The sequence below is a fragment of the Oenanthe melanoleuca genome, chromosome 7 (genome assembly GCF_029582105.1).
Source record: "Oenanthe melanoleuca isolate GR-GAL-2019-014 chromosome 7, OMel1.0, whole genome shotgun sequence".
NCBI classification, from domain to species: Eukaryota; Metazoa; Chordata; class Aves; order Passeriformes; family Muscicapidae; genus Oenanthe; species Oenanthe melanoleuca.
The window spans coordinates 20,183,328-20,189,327 of record NC_079341.1 but is presented as its reverse complement, the minus strand read 5'-3'; positions in this window follow the sequence as shown (position 1 = coordinate 20,189,327).

Below are 6,000 nucleotides of genomic sequence, written 5' to 3'. Positions count from 1 at the left end.
CACGTGCCTTCAGACATAGGTAGGAGCCAAACACTGTTGGAATGGTTTTCTGGGTGAAATCCCAGTTCCACTGAAAGCAATCCTCCCTTTCACTTCAGCAAGGTGTGACTTTCACCCCAGTTTTCATGTTGGGCCTTGGGACATTGCTAACATAAGGCATCAAATAATTACTTCTGGTCAATCAGGGTTTTAATACAGATCTGATGGTTTGAAGGATAAAGTAAAGCACTGTGGATCAAACCTGTTCTGAAGGGATCTTAAAGGTCAAGTTGGTAGCTAAGTCATCCTTAACTTTCTACTCTGTGTAGAGACTTGCTGATTACAGTGCTGGGTGTGGAAAGGTGAGGGCACTGGACTGAGCCCAGCAGATCAATCCACAGAGGTGACTCCCCCACACCCAGGTTTTAACTTCTCATGCAGAATCTGAATTCTGTGGAATAGTCCTCATATGTCAGTCTTAAACTCAGTCTTTCATCTGTTAGAAATTTCATTGGAAAATCACATATCATATGAATTGCACTTATATATTAAATGTATTTATAGCATCAAGTATGAAAACCTCCCCTTACAAATAATTCAGTTAATTTCCATGAAATTCTACTACCATTCAAAACAGTGAGGCAAAATTCATATATTGTTCAAAAGTTTTGTCTAGGAAATCAAAATACAAAAATTAAAATTAAATGGAAAAATCTTCATTTCTGTGTTCTAACTTCTTCATATTCTGAAGGGCAAAGGAAGTAGGCTCCAATCTGTGTCTGCAGCCTCATGCGAGGGGGGCAGAAAGTCTCCCAAGTTATAGGAGTGTAGGAATCTGGTTGAAAGGCAGCTGTACAGGCACAGGGAAGGAATGTGTAGGATTGTTTGTTCTCTATAAACGTGAGAGCTTTTGGCATACAGAATTTTCATTTTCATGTTACTCTCTGAGTAACAAAAAATACATCCTAGGCCACAAACATATTTTTCTCCTCTTAGGAGAACACATGTGAATAAAGAGAAGAGGAAATTACATAAGGCTGAACAGCTTTCAGAGAAGCAACATAATTTTTCATACAACAGTCTTCATACATTCAAATGCTAAAAGAAACTTAGGGGAATATTATTTTGGATTATCCATCTTCACTTAGCAGAAAAGACTACCACTATGAAAAAAAACAAGATAAAAAAGAGGCATTTGAAAAAATTAATGAAACAAAAGCAATTAAATAAGAGTTTATTTTTTCTTTACATATATATATATATATATTCCCTATGTCTCTCCATGTCTCTAGAAGGCCAAAGTGAGTTATAGCTATTGGGCTTTTTAGTGTCATACCTCATACAAAAAAGTGACACATATTAGTTACCTATCAAACTTCTTACTTTTCACCTCTTTCATACCACAGGCAGAATGCAATGCAGTATATACAAAGATGTTGTATAAAAGCTATCTGATATAGACACAAGCAAAGTTATATATTCAATGAAATTACATATATTCTTGCAAAGAGAAAAAAAAAGAAATGTGCTAATATAGCAATGCAATCAACAATAATTAAGGAGTAATATGTGCACAGACAAATAAAAATACTCAGAAATTTTTCTTAGTATGGGAGGATGAAATAATCATTCATGCCACCTTCTGCTGCAGCAGAAAGCATCAAACGAATCCCTTCCACTTGGAGTTGGGTATTGTACTTTGACTTTTTCCCCATTGTCTATTTGTGCTGTCAGGTCAAATAATAAGGTCAGAGCTTCTAATAGCTCTCTTTTTTCTCTGGGAGCAGGTCTTTTTTTCTTACCTTATCCTATTAAAAGGTGCATGGTTAACAAATAAGCCACAGATATCAAAAATAAATGCAGTTTGTTGATTGAAAGCTCCATCTGGTTTATTTGGCACCAGCTCCATTTGATGATTATGACACAATCTTCAGTAACATCGAAGTCATGTGTCTTTAAACTCCCCAAAAAGGAAAATATTATTGATGTATTATGTAGAGCCATATAATGCCTGTTATTTTTCCATACCAGTAAATTCATTACAATAATAAATCAGACTGTAATAGCTACAAAGTCAAAAAAGTATCGAGTAAGGAGTTCATTGGTCTTTGTTTGCAAGGATCAATGGACAGTATTTTGAGGCCTTGCATCATGTTTTCAGAAGCATTTTTTAATCTGCAGAAATGGATAGTAATTGGTTAAAAACCCAAAACCAAACACCTCTCTTAGAGGGTACTTTTAAGTGCTGTGACTTACTACACTATGGAACCCAGTCATTAAGAAAATAATTGGGGACAAATAATAAACTATACGTTTCAAAATCACAGGCAATGTTAATTTCAAATTTTGTTCTCCTTACAGAAAATTTACACATGAAGAAGAAAACCTCCTTTTTCTTTTCTTTTTCTGTTTTTCCCAGCTGCTGTCTTCATCCTGTAAAAAGGAGATTTCATTAAGTGGTAGGTCAGGTTCATTTACCTCCAAGTGAAAGAGAAAAGGAGTCTTTGGTTTCCTTCTTTCTCTGCCATATACTTTTGGGAGGGGAGTGGAAGGGAGGGGAAGAAAGGGAAAGCTGTTAACGGGCAATCCTTTATCCAGATATGGGTGAGAAGCTCTGCTTATCCTTCCAGTCCTCACGTAGCAGAGTGTTCCCTGCAGCCTCAGCTGGAGAAGCTGCTTTCTGCTCTGCATTGCCACAGTTCAAAGAGATGCAGCTCTCAGGTCTGCAAAGCACACTGAGGATGAAAATGGTCAGGAAAAAAGTTTCCTATACCAATATAGGTCATTATTTCAGTGACTCCTAGAGCCACTTCAAAACACTCTGGACTCCTGTGTTTTTCTGCCCCACTGTATCATCATGAATACCTGTAACCAAGAACTGAGCAGTGACATTTTTAAGGGAAAAGGAAGAGAAGAATCCTGCACTGCTGACTGCACTTTTGAGAAAGGGGCTGAATACGGATTTTGTTATTCAACCAAATCACAACTATTACCCCAGTGAGCCCGGCAAGTGCTTCAAAATAGGGAGTCCAAGGTAAACTGCAGTGCTTGTCTCCACTTGCCCTTGCTCTCTGCCTTTGCTTTCTCCTGGAATCCTTGTGGGAAGGAGGAATTTTGTCTGCATTAGACAGAGGCTGCAAGAAATAGGGAGAACTCAGCCCTCACCACGGGGAGTGTGACACACACTGCAGAATAAGCACGGCCAGTGCAGAAATTCAGCTTTCGTAGAATCCCTTGTAGTCTGAATCTGAATGTAAAGCTACTTCCCACAGGATAAAGCCAAAGAGAAGAGAAACAGCTGCCAGAGGGATCCTACACTTAGCTCAGTGCAGTTCCCACTGCAAGTCCTCACACACTGACTACTCTCACACTCACCCCCTGACAGAAGCTTGGCATCTCATCTGAGGGCTTCATAATTAAAAAGACCCTGCGCTGAAATTTGAAACCTTTGCAGACTTTGTTTCATTTTGTTAACAGGATGGCTATTAACAAGGATATGGAGCTCTTTGTTACAGATGGAAGGCTGGGAATGGTATGAAATTGTCTTTATATGGTTTTATACAATCAAGTTTCCCAGATTGAAGGATTTTAGACTAGATTAATGTCGTGAATATTTTTCTAGATTCCTGTTTTCTATTCTGAGCTAAATTATCAGAAGCAGAAGCTCATTAGATAATGTTGAGAAACCAAATGCACCAGTGCTAGGTGTGTTTTAGCCTCACCATGGGCTCCTGTTCAGTGTGGTTAGAGGAGTGGATGAAGGTTCAAACCAGCTCCCATCTCATTCATGCTAGTTGGCCCATCTCTAATCATAATGCAACAAACTACAGTAGCAGCTCCCACAACTAAGCTATCAACATGACCTTGTCATTTCAATTTTTCACACATATTCTTTCCTTTCCCCCCCATGCCTGTGCAGCATATCACACTAAAATCTCATCTTTCTCCAGCTTACTGCCAAGGGCTACTAATCTGAAATACAGCTCACTCTGAGAAATATCAAGCAGGATGAACACAGTAATGCTCATAGAGGAGAAGCTTGTGTTGGACATCCCCTCTCCCATGGAACTCTCTCACTGCTCTTTGCTTTGCACTGTGCTGCAGTCCAGGGCAGCAGGGTTGGTCTTTGCCTTACCTGAGTGGCCCACAGAGAATAATAGACCATTACATGGGTTCTAAACATGACAGAAATAAATGTACCACAATAAAAAAAAATCCATTTTTTCTGACATGAAAACCAACAGCAATACACAGGTTTATTTTTCTAAAATCCCCTAATCTTCATTTTCTCTTCCTTGTCCCTAATCTGTTCCCATTGTCTGAAAATACAAAAGTCTCAGAGATTTCCCATCTTCTTATCTTCACAATGACAGCAAAGCTCATTGAAGCAGGGACAGACACTTAATGCAAATAACTCAACAAATTATTTCCGATCACTCCATTCTAAGGTAATAAAAATATCACTTAGAATATGTGGAGTACGTTCAAACAATTAGTGAATTAATGGAACTCATTACTTGCTCACAGGTTTTCTACAGAAAATAAATAAGAAATTGCATTTATCTGAAAAATTATTTTGAATTACTTGTTCAGTTTCAGGTGTATGTACTCCAAGTCAGTGGTTAGACAAATTTATCAGGCTTCTAGCTCTGCCCGATCCAGCTTCTCCAAAAAAAATATGCAGAAAAGTGATGACAAGTATAGAAAATATTTTTTCTAAGTCTTACACTGTGATCCATTTTGAGAACTGAGGGTCTGGTTTATGCCCTGAGGCTCTGGTTTTCTGACCAATCTAATTTCAATGGGGGGAAGGATTTTAAGGGTGATAATTCTGTACACAGAGCATGTTTTATATACAGAACAAACTTTAACAGTGACTTTCTACATTGCAGAAAGGGACTTCTGATTTACTTCTGTCCATTTTTTGAAAGGCCAGAAATCTTCTCCTGTGGGTGTAAGAAAATAAAGCTTGCCAAAGTGTTAGATCAGACATGGGTTTTCATCTCTGTCCATTTTCTCTCACATGAAAGACTTCTGGAGCTAGCAAAACATGCTTTTGTTGACCAGCAAAGATCAAAAAGGCAGCTTATTTTTGTCCTTCAGCCACTAGACTGATACTCTCAGTTCTGTTAACATTCTGCCCCCATTTGAACTGGACACTTTGGAAGTATCAATAATGCAAGTTGGAGGGCTGCACTAACACTCATCCTGTATTTGCTTCTCCTTCTACAAAATTAAATCAAGTTGAAATCAAAGGAGACATTCTCAGCCATATAGGCAGAAAAATCTCCTGTAGCTTTGCAGCAATTCTCAGTGAAATATTTGAAATTATTTATGTTGGCAGCAGTGACTGATCCACATTGAGAGTGCAGAGTTAACAAAATGCTTCCACCCCGTGGAGACATAAACAAAGTGTTGGAAGCCACTCATCATGTCATCCACCTTCTCCCTGCTTCCTTGACAGGCACTTCTCCTGAAACAGGATGTTGTTTTACAGGAACATCAGAAAGTGCAAAAGTAACTAATAAAACAGTGACAATCCCACTGTGACCACAAGAACAAGGACCAGTAAGCAGTACAACACCCCTATTACTTATGAGAATATATTCACCTATCAGAGCACTTTCTTAACATTGCAGATTGGGTCAAGAATATATTCTGCAGAAGAGCTCAGACTATTTCTCTATTTCAGACTATTTCCATGATGAGTGTTCTTACAGGATTCAGATGATTCAGTGGATCAAAAACAGAAATGTCAGCTGTAACCAGCTGTGTCAAAAATTGTTGTTGTCTACTACAGAGTTCAACTACAGCACTCCCAGTAGCTTTGTAATTGGCAGAATTATCCTCAATGCATCTGTTGTTGAGTGTGTAGGAATGTTTGCAGGCGAGATGTACATACACATAAAAGGACTGTGTTGAAAACACAGTAAAAAGCAGTAAGTATTTAGCCACAGCTGAGTTCTCTCTAATTTGCACTAAAACAGAGAAAAGTAACAGCATCTTGCCATACTGAAATAC